The sequence below is a fragment of the Gossypium arboreum genome, chromosome 6 (assembly GCF_025698485.1).
Source record: "Gossypium arboreum isolate Shixiya-1 chromosome 6, ASM2569848v2, whole genome shotgun sequence".
Taxonomy (NCBI): Eukaryota; Viridiplantae; Streptophyta; class Magnoliopsida; order Malvales; family Malvaceae; genus Gossypium; species Gossypium arboreum.
Genome location: NC_069075.1, coordinates 72,823,860 through 72,839,836, shown reverse-complemented (window position 1 = coordinate 72,839,836; position 15,977 = coordinate 72,823,860).

The window sequence follows — 15,977 nt, the reverse complement described above, 5'->3', positions numbered from 1 at the left end:
AACAGATTCACGGAGTTGATCTAGTTAAAGAAACCGAAGAGAAAATAAAAGTAATTCGGATTGCTTGAAAGTCGCTTCAGATCGACAAAAGTCATATGCGATTTAAAAGAAAAGAGATTGAATTTCAAGTGGGTGATAAAGTGTTCTTGAAGGTGTCACCATGGAAAAAGATTCGAGATTTAGTCGAAAAGGCAAGTTGAGTCCGCGTTTTATTGGGCCGTCACGAGATTCTTGAGAGAATTGGACCGATGGCATATCGGTTGGCCTTACCGTAGAGTTAGAAAAGATTCATAACGTGTTTCATGTATCAATGTTGCGACGTTATCGTTCTGATCCTTCACATGTGATTTCCCCAACAGAAATTGAGATTCGATCGGATATGACCTATGAGGAGGAACCAATAAAGATTTTGGCTCGAGAAGTTAAACAGTTAAGAAACAAAAGTATAGCCTTAGTGAAAGTATTGTGGCACAGACATGGGATAGAAGAGGCTACGTGGGAACCTGAGGAAGCTATGAGGAAACAGTACCCAAACCTCTTTACTGGTAAGATTTTCGGGGACGAAAATCTCTAAAGGGGGGGAGAATTGTGACAACCCGAATTAGGGCCTAATCGGAATAGTGGTTTCGTGACCACAAATCCGAGATAGAAATAATTGTTTTATAAATATTTTGGGGTTTATGATATGATTGCATGATTGTGTGAAAATTTCGTGATGAAATTCTATGCCTAAAGTGTTTAAATTGAAAGTAGGGACTAAATCGAATAAGTTGCAAAATTTGCATACTAGAAATTTTTAGTATGAAATTGTTTTGAAATATTTATTAGGAGGTCTTAAATAGCAATTCTACCAATTTTAAGTTCATGGACAAATTTAGGACATGGAAGGAATTTTTGGAAAGTTTAGTAGTAAGGGTATTTTAGTCATTTTGATATTAAATGAAATAAAATGGGAAAAATAACACAAAATAGTCATCTTCCCCATTTAGTTGCTGCCGAAACTTCACTCTCTCCATAGCTAGGATTCTTCAACTTTCAAGCTCCATAGTAAGTGATTCTAAGCCCGCTTTTAATGTTCTTTACGTTTTGGAATCCGGAAGCTCGATTAAGCTTATGCTAGTAATAATTTAACCTAGGGTTCATATTTGGAAAAATACCCATAGGTGAAATTTGTGTATTTTGATGTTTTATGATAGAATATGAGGTTTTAAATTGTGTTAAATAATTTGTGCTACTCGGTTTTAAGTGAAAACGAGTAAAAGCAGATAATCGGTAAAATACCTAATGTTCATAACTATATGATAGAGTGGGAATTTGATGTTGTTGTAGAAGAGAAAATGTTCAGCATATCATAAAACATAAGAATAAGGGCTGAAATTAAATTCCGAGCCTAGGGGCAAAATTGTAATTTTGTAAAAGTTAGGGGCAAAATGTAATTTTTCTACAATGTGATTTTTGGATTGAAATAAATAGTATGAGTATTAAATGAGCTAAATGTGTTATTATAGATCAAGAAAGGCGCTGAACCGACCTCGAACGGGGAAAGAAAAAGTTTTGGACTAAATTGCAAAATTTCCATATTTTGCACCAAGGTAAGTTGTATGTAAATATTACAATAATTTCATGTACATTCTTATATTTCAGCCTATTATATAAATATACTAGCTGATGTTAAAATATAAATTGACTATGGGAAGAATGGAAATAAATATAGAGAGAGATCCGGTTGAACATTCTGGAGAGATCGAATGAAATAGAGGGCGTAGCTAGGTCACATGTATGATGCTGAGTGCACATCATGTGTACAAGAAAGCTACGAGACACCTCTGTAGTAGCTAGGTCACATGCGTGATACGAGATGTATCCCATGTAGACAAGAGAGCTACGTGAAAGATAAATGTAGCTAGGTCGCATGCGTGATTCCAAGTGAAGGACACCATGTAGACAAGAGAGCTACGTGAAAGATAAATGTAGCTAGGTCGCATGCGTGATTCCAAGTGAAGGACACCATGTAGACAAGAGAGCTACGAGACAAATCGGCTAGGTCGCATGAGTGGTACTAAGTGTTCCTCATGTGTACAAGAGAGCCGAACTAAATGAAGTATGATGGTGGGGCTGTGTGCTGAAACCGTTAAATATCGAGGATTGATCCGAATTGTTCAACGGGATGGTTTTGTGGTGACATTGTGGTTTGGACCTACACTTATAGTGAATGAAATGTGGTGAAAATGAATTGTGGCATATACATATATACGATAAAATGAGGTTAGCATAAAGAATGTGTGAAAGAGTGAAATTAGTATTAAAACTGTTTTAGATGGCAGCAGTGACGTGATTTTGAAAAATCACCAAAAATAGGAGGAATATAATTAGAGGTTGAATGAGATGTGAAATTAAAGCTTAATGAGTCTACTTTCATATAAAAGAAGCAGGGCAAGCAAAGGAATTCTATATTTTGAGATATTTACAATTGTAACTGACTTGCTCAGGATGAATACGTGATCCCTGTTTCCACTTTGAAAAATCATTAAAATTGTACAAAGCAAACTAAGAAATATAGTTTACATGCCTAAATTCCTTATTGAGACTAGTTTTAAATACAACAGACTTCAGGGTTGTTTGAGTTATGTACTGAGAGAAATTCAATTCGTAGTGGACAGAGGTCAGGCCAGTCGAGCTGTGTAACAGGGGAAACTTTAACTAATAAACTGTACTAATCTGCTGAACCAAAAATTATAAAAAAATTTAGCAAGAAGCTTTATGAGTCTAGATTCAGGAAATTTTACGGATATGAATTTCGAGTTTTGTAACTCGAGTTATGATTTATTTAGTGAATATGACACAGCAGAGACAGCTTAATCAAGTGGAATAAGTAGTGAAGTTAAAGTAGACATACTTGAATTGTTGTGTAAACATGTTAGATTCTTAAATTAGTATTTACATACTACTTACTAAGCTATAAGCTTACTTCGTTTTCTCTCTTTTGTCTTATAGTGTTCTCCACTTGCTCGAGAGTCAAGGATCGTGAAGATCTACCCGCACTATCATACTTTGGGGTATTTGAACTAAATGTTTTGAATTATGGCATGTATAGTAGGCAAAAATTATTTTGTTATGTGTCATATTTGTCTAGGTTTAAAATATTAGTTACAAGATTTCGACCAGTTACTTTGTACAAGCCATAAAAGTTGGCTAATATTGTTCAAGATATATGTTATACGATGCATTATCAAATGGGATGACATATTTCTATCTTGGTATATGTTATGTTCGGTAATACCTTGTATCTGCTTAAATGATTTAGAATTCGTAAGGTGTTTCTGCTTTTAATAGCCCGATTTAGACCCTATTCAAAACGGTGGCTTCGAGACCACGAATTTGAGTCAGAAAAATATTTTAAAATTATTTTCTGTGTTTATTATGTGTGAATTTCTATCTGTGAAATTTTCGTGTTTTAATTTTGACGTTTGAGTGCCCGATTTAATAAAAGGGCTTAATCGCGTAAAATGAAAATTTGATGGTTATATGTGAAAGGTCCGAATTGATGTTGTCTTCATTGCATGAGGTATTTAAGATTCAATTAAACCATAATTATATATGATGGACAGTTGTGACCTTATATTATAATAGTTTTATATTTTAGTTTAAAGGTTAAATATGTAAAATATGTAATAATATGTATATAATAAAACATAAAATTAAAATAAACATGCATATTATCTTGTGTTTGTCAAAACTTGAGAAAGAAAGAAAGAAAATAAAGCCTAGGTTTTTCAACCATTGCTAAGCTTGATTAAGGTATGTAACTAGCTTGGTTTTTTATAATTTTTACGTTTTTGAGATCGTTGTAGTGTAATGTACAAAGCCCATGCTTGAATTTCTGATTTTGATGAATAATTTTGAGTTATGCCATTGATGAATAATTGAGCTTTGTGATATTAGTTGATGAAATATGAAAGATATGTTTTGGATTAACATGTTTTGTATTGAAATTTTTGATGATTTTGAGTAATTAGGACTAAATTGAAAAAAATAATAATTTGAGGGACTAAAATGTGAAATAAATGAAATGGATGTACTTGTATGAGCATAAGGAAGATTCAGCCTAAACATAGTGTATTCAAATTCTGCATGTTTTGTGTTTTGTGCAAATTGGACTAAATTGTAAAAAGTGTGTAATGTCAAGGGTAAAATAGTGTTTTTCCCATTTATGTGTTTTTTGACTAAATTGAGTGAAAATATGTTTGAATGAGTTTAATTTGAATATGTTAGATCAAGAACCAAAGAAATTGGATTTGGATGAGGGGAAAACAAAAGTTATCGATTAGTTGTCCCGTTCTGATTTTCATTGTCTGAGGTAAGTTTATAAGCAAATATATGTTATTTATTTGATTAAATATGAACTATATATGCTGAAATGTATAATGTGATAGTATATATGTGAAAGCTGAATATGCATAAACCTGAAAACTATTTGTATGACTTCGATTCGATCAAGTTATGACATCCAAAAGTCCCGTACAAACTTTACGAATAGCTAGGATACATATGTCATGACATAGGATTTTTGATATGTGTTCTTGTGTAAGACCACGTCTGGGACGTTGGCATCGATATGTGATTATGTGTAAGACCATGTCTGGGACATTGGCATCGTATTTGATTCATGTAAGACCCTATCTGGAACAGTGGCATCGATATGTGATAGCATGTAAGACCACGTCGAGATGTTGGCATTGTATGATAAATATGATATATAATGATAGTTTTCCTCTTCTTCTCAAGTCTGCCATTTTGTTCTTTGTTGATTTTTGCTAGATGGTTCTTTGCGATTTCTTTTGGTTCTCTTTTTGTTCTGTTCTTTCCTATGGAAACATTTGCACCCTCCTCCTCCCTTGCCAATTTTTCATTGTCTTCTTTTGTTTCTGCCAACTGCCTGTTGAACTTTCTTTTTCTTTCTTCTCACAGCTTTGGATTTTCCTTATAAGTCATTCCTTCTTTAATCCTTGGTTTTCATTGCCGCAACTTGCCACCTTTGTTTTGGGTTCTTGCGTTATTGGTAAGTGTCGCAACTGTGAAGTATTCTTTTCATTTATGGATTTTTGGTAAATCGATCGACTGTTCTATTTGCGAAGGTTAAGGGTTGGAACGACTCAGTTAGCATTGGAGTAGTGCGACTCTACTGTTGCACAATTGGTAGGTAAAGTGGCTAAATTTTGGTAGTGTTAAAAAAAAGTTTTTCTTTTTCCCTTGGATATGAAATGTGAATTGATGTTAGTATTGGGTCTTTACAGAATTGTCTGCAACGAATTGTGGAGTAGTGAACTATCTTGTTCAAATCTGCGAGTCCCGGAGTGCTCGATAGTGTTTTACAGCAAATCGCATCAGGTGTGTAGTAGTACCATATTTGATAATCGGTCAAAAGCCGAAAGAGTGTGTGAATCCACACACATTGATTTGACCATAGGTCGGCAAATGTCGAAATGCTGAAATACTGAAAAGTTGAAATGTCCAAAGTAGGGGCTTAGAGCGTGCGATCGCACGCACGGTAAATAGAGCCCAAGAAATGTGGGTGTACGGCGGAAAAGGCCGCCATGAACGAATTCATCGGCTTAGGCCATAATGGGCCAAATGGGCCCGATGGGCCCTGTGCCCGCTTGTGTAAATCTGACTGTTAGGTGGGAAATAGTAGGGCTTGTCAAGTCGCGCACATGGCATAGGCCATTCTGGGCTTCAATGGGCTGAAGTGGGCAGCGTGGGTCCAATGGGCTCGTGGTCCCCGCACGGATAAAATCCTCGATAAGTGACAAACTTTGGACTAGGCTGTGTAGTATGCATAGCCATGGATAATCCTCAGCTAATTGGGCCACTCGAGCGTGTGGGCCCATTTGGTCCGAATAATAGGCCTTCGGCCCATTTACACCAGTAGGACCGTTAGGGTTGTAAAAGTAGCTCGAGGCGACAGTAAACCTTCGGATGGGTTGATAAGCATGTTTAGGCCAAGCTGTTTAGTTTACCGAAATACCCCTGTAGGGTAAAATGACTATTTTTCCCTTGTGGGTAAATGACTGACTTGGACTATGAATTTGACTGATTTGACTGTGATTGTATGACTGTGCTTTAACTGACTTGATGGTGGTTGTACGACTGATATGCTTTTAATATATGTTTAAATGATTGTTACTGAGCAGGGCCATTTTGCATAAACGTGTGATGATTGAGCGTGACATACACGACATATTGCATGGGGTTGGGACATTAATACGGAGGAAGTTCTGATAGGATCACACGGGTCATATGAGATGACTGTAGATCCAGTATTGATCTGTTAAGGTCGTACGAGTCGCACGAGACGACTGTGGACCGATGAACGACTTAGGCTGCTTAATCTGATTATGGCTTTGTGCCAACTAAATATATTATGGCTTTGTTCAAATTGTATTTACCAGTGGCTATGTGCCTATCATATTTATTGATGACTCTGTGTCGATAATATTTACCCATGGCTGTGTGCCGATTATATTACCGTCACTGATGGCTATGTGTCGAACTTGTTACAGTTACCGATGGCTTTGTGCCAATTATAATACCGCTACTAATGGCTTAAAGCCGTATATGTACTAGCAGCTTTGTTGCGATTTAGGTTAGTGCTGCAACCGGTGCTAACATTGTAAGTGTATAGATGGCGTGGGTGAGTTATTCCCCACAAGTAGTGCAAGGTTGGACAGAGGCAAGTGTAGGGTTGGATGGGATAGCACGCATCCATGCATTCACACATTCTGTTTTGTTACTGAGATGGGCTGGGCCCAATTGATTTTGTTATGGGCTGTGACCCAAATGATAATGTAATGGGCTTTGGCCCACTTATGCTCTGAATCGGACTGCATCACATCGTCAAAGGGCTCGCCTGCATCGCTTTCGCTTCAGATATCGACTATTACTCTAGTAAGGGATTACACATTGAGTTTTGTAAACTCACCCCATTTTTAATCGCAGTAGTCCCAGTTTAGGCGGATCGGTCTTTGCGAGGACTCGGAGATGGCCACATGACTGCTCCTACTGCTACGTTAAAATGCTTACTCGTATTTTTGATTTTGGATTTTTGGTTTGTAATAAGACAATTTGTGGGATTTACTTTTAATTGGGCTTTTGATTACTCACTTTAAACTTCTAGTGTAGGGAAAGACGAGTTTTCAAACCAATTACTGTTTCCAAAAACTTATGTTGTAAACTTCTTTAATTTAAATTAGCTTCTACAACTGTAAAAGATTTTCAACGAAATTAATAACGCTTTTAAAAGTGATTAACTTTCCAATGGACGACATTTTGAAATTAAACGAACACAAACTGAGACTTTACACAAGTTTTAAATAGTAAGAATGGTTTTTCAATGAAATCACGATTTCAAAAAACACTTTAATGTGACACCACCAGATCATCCATAACATCTAGGGCGGGTTTGGGGTGTTACAACTAATATGATATGTGAGTATATGAAACTCTAGTCAAGTTTATATGTGTTAAATGCATTAAAAATGGTTGGTGATTTTTGGATGTGTGATTAGTTGATTCGACTATGGTTCATGCATAGATAAATACATATGTAAACTTGGTTGATGTACTTTGTTAAGGTATCACAAATAGCCTATGTTTAGCTCACTTTCAGTAAGTTTGATGTATGGTATGTTTTGTCTTTGAGAAATGGTAATTATAATGTATAATCGGTTTAATAGTTAGTTCATTTTGGAAGTATGAAATGTGGTATAACTTGGGTGATGAATGATAGATATGTATTTGATTCAATATTAGCTTTATATGTTCGGTTGCTAAATGGAAAGTAATGAATAGGTTATTTAATTATTTTGGTTGATTATATATGATATTACTTATGTGTATTCGTTTATGCTTAGAACTAATGGAGGAATTAAGTTTCATGGTATACATGTGATGTTTTAAGATGTGTTTTGGTTTGAGAAATGATGAAACTTTGTGTAGTCATGAATATGATTATTTATGTAAATGATAATGTCATATGTGAGGAATTATGTGTATAATTGCTTTGTTATTTAATGAGTTAAAATAGGTTTCAATTCATGATAATATTCAGCTAAACCTAGTCAAAATAAAAGTGTTTACTTAGGATATGTTTACGTATGAATTAGCTATTTACGTTCATTCATGAATATCGATGAATAAGTAAAATTTTTAAAAGCCATATTGAAGTTATTTTCTATTGACCGAATGTTGGCTAATTGCTTTGTAACACCCCAAACCCGGCCTAGACGTTATGGTCGAATCTGTGATGTCACATTGAAGTGTTTTTCAAAAAACACTATTTCTTTGAAAAATCCGTTCTATATTTAACCTTTTTGTGATCTTAATGAAAATTTAGGATACCTTGTTCATTGTTAAAACTCAAGTCGTTTTAGCAAAATCTTAATCATATTAGAGTTTTATTACACTTTAAAACCATGTTTGTTGCGGAAGCTTTTAAAATATGTTGCGTAAACGTGGTCTTTTGAAAAGCATTTATCTTTTTGCAATTTCACGGCCTATTACTAATAGATATGAATCAAAGTAAATAAATCCCAAATTAAAATAAAAACTTAAAGAGGCCTTATTACAAAACAAACACCCAAATTAAATTACTTATAAATTAAAAGTTAAAATTGGAAGCAAATGCGGTTGTGTGGCCACCTTCGAGTCCCTCGTAGCACCGATCCACCTAAGGATTACCTGCACAGAAATGCAGAAGGGTGAGTTTTTGAAAACTTAGTGTGTAATCCATTAACAACAATCAATCATACAGTAGGCAATGACAGTCGGGGCCTAAACCCGTTTCAGTATGTAATAGCCTGATTTTGGGGCTAGTCAGAATAGTGGTTCCGAGACCACAAATCTAAATTTGAGAATTATTTTATTATTATTTTGGAGTCATTGCATGTTTATATTAGTGTATGAAAAATTTGGTGAGTTAATTTTGACGTTTGTGAGCTCAATTGAGAAAAAAGACTAAATTGCATAAAATGCAAAAGTCCTAAATTGATAGCTAAAAGTGTGAAATAGCTAGAGAATAAAAATTGGGGGTCTTTAAAGGGAAATTAAACCCTATTATGATAGCTTGGCCAACCGTGAGAGATGGAAGTGTGGTAAAGTCAACATTAGGTAATGTTGATGACATAAGGTGTATTACAATAATGCCAAAAAGCCTAGCTATCATTTTCTTTTCTCCATCCTTTCTTTTGACCAAAATTTTTAGCAAAGAAATGGGTTTTTAATAGCTTGAAATTTCAACAACTTTAAGCCTTCACAAGTAAGTGATTTTAATGGCTTTTCTTGAATATTTTTGTACTTTTGAGACCCTTGAAGCATGAGCTTTCAAATGAGGGTACTATTTTACAAAATGATCAAGAGTGTAGGGTTTTGCAATGAAAGAGCTTGTAATGTTTGCTGAGTTTTTATGGAAGAAAATAAGTCTTGGGTGTGTTATGAATAACTTTTGTAAAAAGTGTTAGCATGAAAACACCTAAAAGGACCATGTTGCATAAGTTGTAAAATAGATGTTAAGTATGTGAAATAGTAGGAATTTGGAGTTGCTATAAGAGTAATAAGAGTTCTTCTAGGCTTAAGATATCAAGAAATTTGATAAAAATCAATTTTCAGGCCTAGGGGTAAAATGGTTATTTTGTCAAAGTCTAGGGGCAAAATGGTCATTTTAGCAAATATATGAAATTTCAATTGGTTAATTTTATTTAGTGACTAAATAAGTGCATTTTGCGATTATAGATCAAGAATCACCAAATCCAAACTTAAACCGGGGAAAAGCCAAGCAAATCGATTAAATCGACTAGTCGCCACATTTTGTAATCCGAGGTAAGTTGTATGTAAATAATACAACTACAACATTAATGTATGTGTTGAATTGTACTTGAATTTAATATAGCATGAATTGTTTGACTGTGGAATTGAGAAAGCATGATGGTAATAGAGATAGTAGAGTTCCCGTTTGAACCTAGGAAATAAATTGGATATTCATGCCATAACATATGGGTTATTGTGAGCTAGTGTAAGACATGACTGGGACATGCATCGGCCACATTATGAGAGCCAGTGTAAGACCATGTCTGGGACACGGCATCAGCATTAAGACGAGTGCTAGTGTAAGATATGTCAAGGACATGCATCGGCTACGAGATGTGTCAGTGTAAGACCATGTCTGGGACATGGCATCGGCACCTTACCCCATGTTTGAGGCTTAATGAATATCTGATAGTGTTCCAAATGGTTCAACGGTGAAAGTTATGATTTTAAGTTAACAAGAAAAGAATAACTGTGTTGTGAGTGGTACAGGTACCTGTTTGGTATATATAGAATATGAGCCCATTTTATCATATACGATGTGTACTGAATATTGATGAGTAAGTTTTGCTTATGCCCAATTGTATGTTATGAGGTTGTCGATGAATGGTAAAGTTATGTTGTATATTCATTTATGTGTAACTTACTAAGCTTTATGCTTACTCCCTCTCCTTTTCCATTTTCTTATAGTGCCACATATCTAGCTCAAGGATCAACAGAAGTCAGAGATATCGATCACACTATCAATCAAAGTATTCGGTATAGTTTGATTTATATTTTTGAATATGGCATTATAGGGAACTAGACTTGTGTTTTGTGTCATTATCAATTTGGCCAAATGTGTTGGCTTGGGATAAATCTCTCATTTTGTATCAAGCCTCGAATTATGGCTAATATTCATTTTGATTTATATACAAGGATGTTATCCTCATAGATGAGTAAAATGCACACATGGAATGTTGTTTATTGTGGCTGATTTGGTTACATGAGGTAGCCTTGTATTGGTTTTGGTTGCTAATATGTAGATTGTGTAAGTAAGGGTGGCAAAGAGGCTTGGTAAATAGACTTATATTGTCCACATGGGTAGACACACGGGGGTGTGTCTAGGCCGTGTGTGAAACACGGTCTGCCTTATGGGCTTGTGGTCTGGTCGTGTGTGCCCTACACGTAAAAGTTTCAAGTCAGTATGCATGGTAGTAAACACACGGGCAGAGGTACGACCGTGTCAGCCGTGTGAAGGACACGGCCTAGTACACAGTCATATACCTTGGCCATGTGACATTTTGGGGTTGCTGACATCTAAAATAGAATGTTCATGTTTTTGCACACGGGCTGGGACACGAGCGTGTCATGGCCGTGTGAAGGACACGGGCTAGAGACAAGAGCGTGTGTAAGGCCATGTGAAAACCCCTGTAGGTGTGCGTTTAAAATTATTTCCACACAGGTGGAGGACACAAGCGTGTCCCTGTATTGCTTAGGCTGTGTGAGACACATGGGCCATCAACACGACCACGTCGAAATGGCCACCTGGGCGTGTGCCATGTTTCAAAGACAAATATTCTATAGATGGTTTAAGGGCCCGAGTTGAACCCGAATAGTTTTCAATTGTCGATTTGAGGTTCATAGGCCCATGATAAGAAGTTTAAAGTAGAAATTGAAAATTTTTTAATTTGAACAGAGTTTTGGTGACTCGAAAATATTTGAAAGCATAAGTTTAGTTTGGTAATGCCTCGTATTTCGTCCCGACGAAGGGTACAGGTGTGGGGTGTTACATTTAGTGGTATCAGTGCTATGGTTTAGTCAGTTCTAGGACTAACCTAGCTAGAGTACGGGTCTAGCTATACATGCCATAACTGTATATTGATAGTGTGATGACTTTTGACGATTATAAATTGTATCTTTATATAGTAAAAGGATCCTGATAGAGCCACGGGGGATGACGTGGAGAGTAACGCGCCGGCTCCCGCCGAAGGGACCACATTAGTTGAGAGTGAGCCCGTGACTATTGGCCAAGATGGAAGGGCTAGAGAAGCCTACCTCTGAATGATGGACACTTAGTACACGGAGTTCGTTTGTGCGAATCCGGACACTCCACCTCCCCCACCTCTTCCAATCCCTCAGTATGCCCGGGAAGCTCTACAAGGTGCAAACATGACTAGGAGGGAGAAACCTCCTGTGTATAAGATTCAGAAACAAGGGGTCGAGGAATTTCAGGCTAGTACAGAAGATGACCTAGAAAGGGCAGAGTTTTGGTTGGAGAATACCATTAGGGTATTCGATGAACTATCGTGCACACCTGAAGAGTGCGTGAAGTGTACAGTGTCACTCCTACGGGATTCTACTTATCAGTAGTGGAATAGTCTCATATTTGTTGTACCGAGAGAGAGGATCAGTTGGGAATTCTTCCAGGAAGAATTCTAGAAAAAGTATATTAGCCAAAGGTTCATAGATCAAAAGCGGAAGGAATTTTTAGAGCTAAAGCAAGGCCGAATGTTGGTGACAGAATATGAATGTGAATTTGTGAGGCTCAGTAAGTATGCGCGGGAGTATGTGTCTACAGAAGCCACTATGTGTAAGAGGTTCGAAGATGGTCTGAATGAAAGATATCTGAGTATTTGTTGGCATCCTAGAACTAGGAGAATTTGTAATGCTCCTTGAGAGAGCATGCAAGGCAAAGGAGCTGGTAAAAGAGAAGAGGAAAGCGGCTTTTGAGTCGCAAGATTCAAAGAAAAGACAGATGGGAAAGTCACATCAGTCCTCATCTAAGAGATCAAAGGAATTTACTACTCAATCGAATGCTTTAATGGGGTTTTCGAATAGAAATAAGAACCGACAGAACACAACTTCTAGAGCCCAGACCACTTTTGTCGCGAGCTTTGGTAGTGCTCGGCCAAATAGGACAGAATGTTTGCAATGTGGTAGGCATCACTTCGGCGAGTGCTGAAGGAATGAAAAGGGCTGTTTTAAGTGTGGATCATTAGAACAATTCATTCGAGATAGTCCTGAAATGAAAGAGAGAGAGAGAGAGAAAAAGCAAGAAGCGAAAGCAAGTAGTGGTCCTTTGAGGGTTAGATCACAAAAGAACCTCGAAAGCGGGGCTACTAGCAGAGGTGCACCAAGAGATGCTGCAGTGAGGTTCGAGGACAGAGCACTGGCAAGGACTTACGCTATTCGTGCCCCTGAAGAGGCAGTCTCCTGACGTGATCATAGGTACCTTTTCTATTCATGAAATATCTTTTGTTGATTTAATTGACCCGAGGTCTACCCACTCTTATATTTTTATGGAATTGATACCTCGTATGAACATGATAGTAGAGTCCACTGAGTTTGTGATAAAAGTGTCAACCTTTTAGGCAGACATGTACTAGTGGACCAAGTCTGTAGAAGTTGTCCTTTGACAATTAGAGATCATTGTCTTCCAGCTAACTTGATGTTATTTTTGTTTAATGAATTTGATGTAATCCTTGGGATGGATTGGTTGACTTTTTATAGTGTTGTAGTGGACTATGGGAGAAAAGCTATTAAGTTGAAATGTGAAGACGAAAATTGTAATATCCTGAATTAGGGCTTAATCGGAATAGTGGTTTCGTGACCACAAATTCAAGATAGAAATAATTATTTTACAATGATTTTGATGTTTATGATATGATTGCATGATTGTGTGAAAATTTCGTGATGAAATTCTATGCCTAAAGTGCTTAAATTGAAAGTAGGGACTAAATCGAATAAGTTGCAAAACTTGCATTCTAGAAGTTTTTAGTATGAAATTGTTTTGGAATATTAATGAGGAGGTCTTAAATAGCAATTTGACCAATTTTAAGTTCATGGAAAAAATTAGGACATGGAAGGAATTTTTGGAAAGTTTAGTAGTAAGGGTATTTTGGTCATTTAGTTATTAAAGTGAATTAAAAACAAAATTAAAAGCCAATTTTTGTCCATCTTATTCATTAAGCCGAAATTTCAAGGCTTCTCCATAGCTAGGGTTTGTTTCAAGCTTCCAATCTCCATAGTAAGTGATTCCAGGCCCCGCTTTTAATGTTCTTTACGTTTTTAAAATCCCGGAAGCTCGATTAAGCTTATGCTAGCAATAATTCAACCTAGGGTTTATATTTGGAAAAATACCTATAACACCCCGTACCCGAGTCCGCTGCCGGAGTCGGACACGAGGGGTTAACGGCTTAAACCATTCACTTTCACAGTCCATTTTAAAAATTTCTTATTTTTTTTCCAGGCAGTTGGCTAACTGCGTCACTATCGCTTTAAAAATCATATCTTGAGTTCCAAAACTCAAAAACCAGTTTCGTAATTTTTCCCTGAAGCTAGACTCATATGTGCATCTACAAATTTTTTTCTAGAATTATTGGTCAGGCGAATTAGTAAAGTTTATTAGTTAAAGTCTACCCTGTTACAGGGTGCGACTACCCTGACTTTCATGCATTACGACCTGGATATCTCCCTGTACAGGGCTTCAATACTGATGTCGTTTATTTCTATAGAAACTAGACTCAAATAGTAATCTATACATATATGGCATGACTCCTAATTACCTCTGGTTAATTTACAATGAATTTCCAAAGTCGGAACAGGGAATCCAGAAACTGTTCTGGCCCTGTTTCACGAAAACCCAAATACCTCTTAACATACCACTCATATGACCGTTTCGCTTCTTCCATATGAAAATAGATTCATCAAGGTTCATTTACATAATTTATTCCCTATTTAATTCCATTCCTACTATTTTTAGTGATTTTTCACATCCACATTACTGCTGCTGCCAGCATCTATTTCTAGGGTAGACTTTCTCTAACACATAGTTTCTATGATTCAACTAACCCTTTTGCATATATAGTCCAAAAAATAATCATGATGAACCATTCTAATGGCTGATCATTGCCAAACATTTCCATGCCTCTTAATGAGCATATACATACCGAATGATTATAACATTATGCTCAAAACATTTATAAGCCATTTTCGCATGGCTATTCAAAATTTTACATACCAAGTTCAAACAAAACATAATAGCCTATACATTAACCATGATATCCTCTCACTACTAGTCTATTCTATACATACCATAAGATGTTCCAAAACATAGCAGTACCAAACAGTGGATAGTGATAGTGTGACTAGTTGCTGACGATCCCCGAGCCTGTAGCTTCCAAATGAGATCTATAAAACAGGGGAAACAAAGTACACGGAGTAAGCATTACAATGCTTAGTAAGTTTCAAGCAGTGTCAACAGATAACAATCAAGTTATAACATAGTTGTTCATATTTTTATTATGCTCTTCCTTCGGGCATACCACCCCTTTATCCGAATATGCACATCTCATCATAATCATGGGAATAGTCTCATAGATTGCTCTCGTATACATCACATAACTACCTTATGGTTTAGTTTAAATCAAGCTCACATGTAAACTTGGAGTACATCCTGTTTAACCTTTCGCATTATGTACATTTATAAGCAATTCTTAATCTGAAGTCTTACCCGGACATAATCTCCACATGTAGTCATCGGGTCGCACTTTACATAATCTCCACACGTAGTCATCGGGTCGCATCTTTACATAATCTCCACACGTAGTCATCGGGTCTCACCCGGAACATATTTCCAAGTTTCATGTACACTTAATCACATGTTACAACATTCACATTAGCCATTCGGCTTTACCACATATATATATACACTTTCACATTCATCACGTCGGCCATTAGGCCTTATCACATATATATACATTTTCACATTCATCACATCGGCCATTAGGCCTCATCACATATGTATACATTTTCACATTCATCACATCGGCCATTAGGTCTCATCACATATGTATACATTTTCACATTCATCACATCGGCCATTAGGCCTCATCACATATGTATACATTTTCACATTCATCACATCGGCCATTAGGCCTCATCACATATGTATACATTTTCACATTCATCACATCGGCCATTAGGCCTTATCACATATATTATTATGTACAGACTTGGTCTTGGCCGAATCTTCATCAATCATTTTCCAACGAATAATTCAATTTCACGCCATATACCGTCATTTCATATTCGAATACTCATAAACTTACAATTTCAAAATTTTGATATCGAGATCC